This window comes from Sus scrofa, chromosome 4 (genome assembly GCF_000003025.6).
Source record: "Sus scrofa isolate TJ Tabasco breed Duroc chromosome 4, Sscrofa11.1, whole genome shotgun sequence".
Classification (NCBI taxonomy): domain Eukaryota; kingdom Metazoa; phylum Chordata; class Mammalia; order Artiodactyla; family Suidae; genus Sus; species Sus scrofa.
The window spans coordinates 125,612,455-125,621,371 of record NC_010446.5 but is presented as its reverse complement, the minus strand read 5'-3'; the positions used below and the strand labels follow the sequence as shown (position 1 = coordinate 125,621,371).

Below are 8,917 nucleotides of genomic sequence, written 5' to 3'. Positions count from 1 at the left end.
TCACAGTGGACTCTGCTGAACCATCTCCTGGTCCTCAGGCCATGCTCCAGCTGTAGGACAAAGAACACATTAGGCCCCTCGGAACGAGTGATCCTAGAATCTTAACGGCCGTTTAGTACAGATCCCAGCTACAGCAAAATCCCTTTAAAAAGGTCCTGGCAAGTTGTTTTCTTCTGTATTTGAACATCTCCAGGGATGGAAAGCAAAGCCACATGACTGACTTATGCTGATCTTGCTTTTGTTTTTTTTTTTTGTTTGTTTTTTTTTTTTGTCTCTTTTTTGCCATTTCTTGGGCCACTCCCAAGGCATATGGAGATTCCCAGGCTAGGGGTCGAATCGGAGCTGTAGCCACTGGCCTACGCCAGAGCCACAGCAACGCGGGATCCGAGCTGCATCTGCAACCTACACCACAGCTCACAGCAACACCGGATTGTTAACCCACTGAGCAAGGGCAGGGATCAACCCTGCAACTTCATGGTTCCTAGTCGGATTCGTTAACCACTGCGCCACGACGGGAACTCCTGATCTTGCTTTTGAATAAAATCTTTTCATAAAGGTTTTTACAATACAGGTGGCTGTGGCGTTCCCGTCCTGGCTCAGTAGTTAACGAACCCAACGAGCATCTATGAGGACTCGGGTTCTATCCCTGGCCTTGCTCAGTAGGTTAAGGATCTGGCGTTGTCACTGCAGTGGTGTGGGCTACTGCTGGGGCGTGGGTTTGATCCCTGGCCCAGGAATGTCCACATGCCGTGCGCATAGCAAAGAAAAAGAAAAAAGAAAACAAAAACCCATAAATCAAATGAACAAAAAAACAGAGTAAGAATGGGGTGGCAGGATAATGTGAATATTCCTTAACACCAGGTAAGAGCTCCTTACAGCAGTGGCTGTTACTATCCTCATTCTTCAATTCCTTGGCCCCATCTGAGGTTTCATCAGCTGCCTCCACCCCAAGCTCCTTCCGAGCCTCCCGATCAGCCCAGGGCCATAGCCGAGGCTTGTGAAGACACATTACCACTTGCTCAGGGCTTGGTGAGTGTTCTCACCCTCGCAGTGGCTTGCTCTTGCTTTATTCTGGGTAGAGAACAGAGCCCTCGTGGATTCAAAGACACTGTGTATAGCTGTAAATACCTTTTCAGAACACGTTTTTGGGTTGTAAAACCTGGGAGAGGGAAGGAACTCACCAAAGGACCGGTTTCTTCTCAGACTTAGGAACCCTCCCTAACACTGTTTCTCAATAAACAGGAGACCCTCCGAGGCAGGGCCTCCCTGGCTCACGGTCATAGCCTTGTCTTTGGTTGTAGGTACCGGAAAGTCATTTCAGGTCAGTGAAAATGACTTCAGTGCGGCCATGAGCTCCAAGGTGGTGCATTAGTTCCTATTGCTGCTCTAACTGGTGATGATAAACTTAGCGGCTTAAAACAACACACACTTGTTACTCACAGTTCTGGAGGTCGGAAGTCCAAAAAGTCAGCCTCGCTGGGCTAACGCCCAGGTCACCTGATCTTAGAATCCAGGGCTCCTTCTGCTCCGCAGGCTCCAGGGGAGAAGCCACTTCCTGGCCTTTTCCAGCGTCTCGGGGCCACCTGCATTACTGACTCGTGACTCCTTTCCCCAGGATTGGAGCCACAGCACAGCATCTTCACCTCTGTCTCCCTCATTCCTTCGCTCTGAGCTTGGCTTCCACCCTCCCATCGCCTCTGCCCGTGGCTCTCCTACCTCCCTCTCTCATTTATCAGGGTCCTGTGGGCACCCAGGGCTCACCCAGATAAGCCTGGACAATCTCCTCCTCTCAAGATCCTCAACTTCGCACCTGCAAAGTCCCTTGGCCATGTTGCGTGACATGTTCCCAGATTTGGGGGATTAAAATGTGGACATCTTTGGGGGCCTTATTTTGTCTACCACAGGTGTGGATTATGCATCCTTTCCCCCAGGCCTAGGGCCCAGATCTTATCAGCACCAAGTTATAGTTTACAGTCAACACTTCAAACGGGACAAGCAGGCATTCAGAGAAGCCAGAGTTAATCAAATCAAAAGCAGGTATCAGCACGCACTTTATCACATCACCAAGAGAATCAGAACAGTAGGATAGTAAATTTGACTTCTTGTCATGTTGAATTCTTCTTGCAGTGCTACGCTATCAGAAAGAGGCACTGTTGTTATAATGTAATTTATGGAGTGCCTCCCCCTGAGTGAACAGAGTATTCCTCGGAATCCTCAGAGAATTAGTCTCTCTATCTCTTTTTATCCCAGCTCAGCCACTCCAGCAATATAATATGCAGCAATATAATATCTGTGAGCAGGAAATAAATCAGACACTAAATTTAAGGATGTTCACTTAGAGAAATTCCTTTTGGAGTTTCTTTTTTCTCTCATTTGAAGATGTCCTTCTTTGGGCACCATAGAGCCATTAACCCATCTTCCATTAATTAGGTCAATTAGCTTTCAAGTTAGTAATTACCACTCTGAGGGCTTTGAATAATTCCCTTTTAATAAGCGTGTGCCACGAAAAGAGATTATCAACTTAAATTCATGCCACAGAGTAGTATTAAGAAAACATGGATTTAGCCATTCTTTCTGCAGGGTGGTTTGGGGGTGGCTGTGATACTGGGGAGAAAAAAATTAAGGACTTGACCTCAGGGCATTGATAATTCACATTCACACCTTGTTAAAAGCCTCCCGGTACTTTGCATCCAGGGAGCTGTGGATATCCCTGAATGCTGAGCCCAACTCAAGCACGTTCCTTTCCTGTTCTAACCTGTCAACATGAACATTATTTTATTTATTTATTTATGTATTTATTTATGCTTCTTAGGGCCGCACTCGAGGCACATGGAGGTTCCCAGGCTAAGGGTGAATCGGAGCTATAGCAACACCAGATCCGAGCTGTGTCTGCGACCTACACCACAGCTCATGGGAACACTGGATCCATAACCTACTGAGCGAGGCCAGGGATAGAACCTGCATCCACATGGATACTAGTTGGGTTTGTTATTGCTGAGCCATGACGGGAACTCCAGTTTTTAGACTCACAATGGCCCCAGCACCTACATTGGGCTTCTCACCAGCCATCAGGACCCTCCGAAATCTTTTGCTCTCTGCTTCTCTCTACTTCAACAACCTCCCATACTTTATCTTAATATTGTCAATAGCTGCCACTTAATGAGTATTTGATAGGTCCCAGACATTTCATGTTTGGTCTGTTACCGTGACGTAACGCACTAACAAGGATTTGTTGAGTTATTGCTCTTGATAGTGGGGGAGGGGCACTGGAAACCCCCTCCCCCCATCTACTTTGGTGGCTGTGTTTGAACACTCGCTGGACTGTTTAGGTTATAAGGTTGGTTACTAATAAAGTCAGGACCTCCAAGAAAAGTTAAAAGGCACTTTAGGAATCAGGCTGATAAACAGAAAAGCTCACCGTTACTTAGATCACAGTCTCACTCTTAGTAACTAAGGGCTTTCATTTTTAAAATTTTAGGATTCTGATACATACACAAGTGCAAAAAAGTTGGTGTTGTACGGAGCAGAATACCTATAAATGGGAGGAGGGGTAGTTCTGGGGGCATCCTTGCTGCGTTCTTTTGCTGTACTTCACACAATTCCTGACACTTAGATCAGAAGAAGGCAGTGCTAAATTATCAGTTTGCACTGACATTAATAACTTGGTTTTAGTCTTTGGTCTCCCTGGAACAGAAGGAACTCTGAGTAAATTTACTCTGTTGCTAAGATCTGGACATTTTGATTGCCTGGAATATAAAGATAGTTTTGTTTCTGTTGGTTTGCTGTAAAGTGTTTTAAGTTTTGGAACCTTGCAGGAATCAGAAAGTTTTATACTGGAAATGCAAAAATGGTGTTTCTAGAAGGCAGTTTGACAATTTGTTTTAAAAATTTTAATGTGCATTTCTCGTGAAAGGCAAATAAATAATATGTGTAAGAATGTTCATTGCAGTGTCAGTTATTAAAAACTGGAAACAATCTAAACATACATCAACAGGGTAGTCAGTAAATAAGTTGGGCACATCTGTGCACATACTGCATGAAAAATGATTGTGTGTAACATTTATATTGCATTGCTAAATGAAAATGAAGATTAAAAACAGACTACAAGCCCACTTTAAAGTGTGTGCATGTGGACACGCGTGTGTGGGTCTGGATGACAATATTCCAAAATGTGCCAACTGCGATTACCACCAAGTGGTATGACTGAGGGCGGTTTTAACTTCTTTGCACATTTTTGTATTACCTGAAACTTACTCTTTAACCCACACTTCCCACTCAGATCACCAAACCACTGGCATCAGCAATTCTAAGGCATTTATGTAAATCTTTTAGTTTGCAGATGTTTCTACAAAATATATTTTTAGTTTTTGTACAGATATTTTAAATTTACTTAGTTTCACATTCTATTACTTAACACTTTCACCTAGTACTATGTTTTTTTAGTTTATGTTGCTACATGTAATAGTCTACTGATTTTTTACAGTATAGGTACTATAAATAAGCCCATGCTACTTTCATAATCGGAAAAAAATCCAATAACATTCTTTTTATTATGAGGAAAAAAGAAAGAAAACAATATTTCTTCTACCATAAGAGCATAAAGCTACAAATTAATTGACATAATTTTGTACACGGAAATATCCAACCAGAGAAATATTTATTACACTGAAAAGTCTATTACACTAAACACCTCTACTTTAGAAAAGTAGACATATGGAACTCTTCTATAAACATAGAAAACATTTCTTTCTGTGAAGACTCTAAGATCCTTGACTTATTTTAGGAGGCAAAAATTTCAAAAGACAAGTTATTTTGAAAGTGAAAAGTAGCGAAATGAACTTATTACGGTGTGTTCTCACTATATATTAAAAACGAAATTAAAATCATTTAAAATAAAAGAAATTTGACATTGTAATGCAAACAGAAATTGAAGAAAATCCCAGAAGGCTCAGAAACGGTTGATGGACAGCACAGGAAAATGAAAAGACAATCAGAGGAAGTAATAAAACCTACTGGGAAAAACTTGAAATTTATATATTGAAAGTTCATAATTTTTAACATAAAAATCTAATAATAACTGATAATCCCTTTCCTTTCTTTAAGCTTTAATTTAAGGATAAAAATAGAACTTCAAGAATAACTGTATTCAGTCATATTTTTATAAGATAGATATCAAATACTCTCAGTAAGATTTATGTTTAACTTTCAAACTTTTCTTCAAAACAATATATTCCTAGATGAGAGATATGGAAAAAAATCACATACCTCTATTTATTGTGGGAGAAAATGGCAAGACAAGAGTCATATTTCAAGCACATGTTACTGAAGTCCTCCGATCCTAAAAAAGGTCACAACAAACTGGCTGTCTTCTCTTTCTTATTTAGATTTTCACTGACAACAGAGAGAAGCTTTATGGCGTAGACTGGCAGACAAAACCAAGTTGCCTTTAGGAAAAGGATTTTGATGAAAACAGGGCCTCCTTTTTTTTCTCTCTCTCCAAAATCCAACGTCAGGCTTCAAAATGAAGTCACTGACTTAGGAGAGATAAACAAATCGTCTCCAGCGTCCTGGAGGCAGGACAAAGAGCAGGTTAAAGTACAGAAGCTTAAGGGCCAAAACCAAAAATCAAAATAATGATCAGAAGGTTCAGGGCCAAATGGGAAGAAGAGATGTCTGCTGGTATTGACAGGTGACCTGCCAAAGGCCCAGGACAATGGCCAAGCTATCTAGGAAGAAGGTCACAGCAGCGCTGCCTCTCGCAAACTAGAGTTAAACTGGACCTGGAAGCTATAGGCAGTATCTTGGCTAAGAGCACTCTTGAGTTTTCTTAAATTCTCCAACACAAAAACTCTGAAGATTAGGAAAAACATGGATTTTGATGATTTTATGTGACTTTAAATACTAGTCCGTATTTCATTCATTCTGGGAAGAATGCCGTAATGGTTATGCAAAGGATTCTTGAATTGCACAAAGTTCAAGCTTTGTGACTGCTCACAATTTATTTAGCTTCCTCTTGTATAACATATATACATAACAAGAGAATTTACCTCATAGGATCATTGAAAGGATTAAATTAAATATGCCACCTATGCTCTATGTGCCAGATGCTTACACATAGTACCCATCCATTCATGTTAGCAAGAGCTGCTAGTAGTTATGGTAGAAGTTTTTGTGTTTGTTTTGGCTGCACCCACGGCATGTGGAAGTTCCCTTGCCAGGGATAAAACTTGCGCCACAGGAGGAGCCCAAGCTGCTGCAGTGACAAGCTAAATCCTTAACCTGCCACGCCACAAGAGAATTCCAGATTTTTTTTTTTTTTTAGTATATTTAACATTTGAGCATCTACCTGAGACTCAGACCTGACTTTTTACACCAATTGAGATTGATCTTTTGTACTGTTTTTGATAGGTCATTTTGAATCAGAAAAAGACATTATTTGCTACTAATAATATTAAGAAATCCTATTACACTGTTGGTGGGAATATAAATTGGTGCAACCACTGTGGAAAACAGTATGGAGATTCCTCAGAAAACTAAAAATAGAACTACCATTTGACCCAGCAATCCCACTCCTGGGCGTCTATCCAGAGGAAACCATGACTCGAAAAGACACATGCACTCCAATGTTCATTGCAGCACTATTGGCAATAGCCAAGACACGGAAACAACCTAAATGTCCGTTGACAGAGGAGTGGATCAAGAAGATGTGGTACATATACGCAATGGAATATTACTCAGCCATTACAAAGGAACAAAATAACGGCATTTGCAACAATGTGATGGACCTAGAAATTATCGTGCTCAGTGAAGTCAGTCAGACAGTGAGACACAGACATCAAATCTATCACTTACATGTGGAATCTGAAAAAAGGACGCAATGAACTTCTTTGCAGAACAGATGCTGACTCACAGACTTTGAAAAACTTATGGTTTCTAAATGAGACAGGTTGTGGGGGGGATGCACTGAGGGTTTGGGATGGAAACGCTGTAAAATTTGTTGTGATGATTGTTGTACACCTATAAATGTAATAAAATTCATTGGGTAATTAAAAAAAGATACATTCATCCCAAGGCAAAAAAAAGAAAAAAAAAAAAAGAAAGAAAAGAAATGAGACTTCTTGCACAAATCTATCGCTACTAATAATATAGTGGACACACATCTCAGTCCCTTAGCTCAGGCGCGCAGGACGTTAAGTTTTCATTTCTATGTCAAGTACCCACCTAGATGTTGGAAAACAATCCCAGTCAAACTCAAGGTGTCCCTCCCTTACGCTGGGATGGTTGCACACATGTGCTGGGGGCTGTCCCCTTGGGTCAGTTGTCATGCTCTCTCCGTGCTGCTGTTGGTGAGGGTACATCCTCGTCCTGAAGGCCAGTCCACACGGTTCACGCCTGCGTCCTCCATGTGCGGGGACCCCCGCTTCTGCGATGCTGGGAGAGGGAGAGTAGGCATGGGGCCCTGAAGGGCCCTGCTCGGCCCCTCCTAGCCTCTGGCTCCTGGGACCTGCTTCTGCGATGCTCCCTTCTGTCCTGGGGCCCAAAGGGACCCTGTGAGCTTTATCAGTCCCTATCTTCCACTCTCTCACACGCTGCTCCTGTGTTGCTCCCGTGCCATCGACCACGGAGGGGCCTCATCTCCTTCTCAGAGGAAGTAGGAAGATGGCCATCCCTTCTGCTCCTGAGACTCCGGAATTATGCAGAGGTGGGTTCTAGTATTCCCTAATCCTCAGCACACCCTACTTCAGGTGAATCCAGGACAAAGCTGGGCACAGGTCCTTTTTCAGAGACAAAGCATCTTTATTTTCCTCTGACGTCTCTGCTTTTCCACAGGTGTAGAGTCTTCAGTCTGGGGCACGGGGAAAACAGATTTTAGCCATCATCTATTTTTCCAGTTCCTTTGCCTCAATCTGGATCTTGGCTTTTGAGATTTAAAAAATCCAGGATTTGACACCCTCCCTTGAGGATTCTCTACATCCCAATCCGGCTGCTTCAGGAGGGAGCAACAGTAAACAAAAAGGCAGCCCCAAACAACATAGTTCAACATATAAAAATACACCAAAGTAGGGCGGGATGTATGTTTTATTCTCATCTAATCTTACATTTTAAATATTTAACTTTCTACAAGCATAAGCTCCCAATTAAAATATTTTTCTTTAGTTAAAAACATGGGTTACTTTATATACTATTGATAAGTGTTTGACTTTATAACTTCCTTTCAACACAAATTAATTTTTCTTGGTGCTTTTTAGGGCCACACCGCAGCATATGGAGGTTCCCAGGCTAGGCGCTGAATTAGAGCTGCAGCTGCTGGCCTACGCCACAGCCACAGCCACTCGGGATCTGAGCCTTGTCTTCGACCTACACCACAGCTCATGCCAACACTAGATCTTTCACCCACTGGGTGAGGCCAGAGATCGAACCCTCATCATCATGGATACCAGTCGGGTTCATAACCCGCTGAGCCACTACGGGAAGTCCCTGAATTATGAACCACGAAAGGTGCATGCATGGAAACGAGCCTGACAGCGTCTGCCAGATGAGGGTGCTTCCTTTCTTTACTCCCCTTCCTTGCTTCTTTCCTCCTTCCTTAACCTGTCAGGATGCTCCCTCAGAGGTCTCTTGCTCCTCCCCAGATGTATTCCCTCCTCTAGCATCACTCTTGTTTATAATCCACTATCCAAAAGAACGTGCAGCTTTCCTCTTTGTAAAACTTGACTATGTCTGCATGTTTCTTCCTTAACAAGACCAGACACCATAAATCTCATGTAGAATCTAGAAATCAGAGACAGTGATACAATTTGAAAGTGACGATGGTAATTTTTTAAAAACCTTGAAAACTTTAAAGATCCAAATGTTTTTGGTGTATTTGATCATTGCGATCTGGATCATCTATGAACCCTTTGAAACACAACCTGGT

General features: G+C 42.2%; 1 protein-coding gene across 1 annotated transcript in view; it reads right to left on the bottom strand.

Moving 5' to 3' along the window:
- Positions 7,076-8,917, bottom strand: part of HFM1 (HFM1, ATP dependent DNA helicase homolog) — a 91,997-nt gene continuing 90,155 nt past the window's right edge. The window contains exon 40 of the mRNA XM_021090252.1: positions 7,076-7,846. The gene's annotated coding sequence lies outside the window, so the exon portion shown is untranslated. The remainder of the gene's footprint in view (positions 7,847-8,917) is intronic.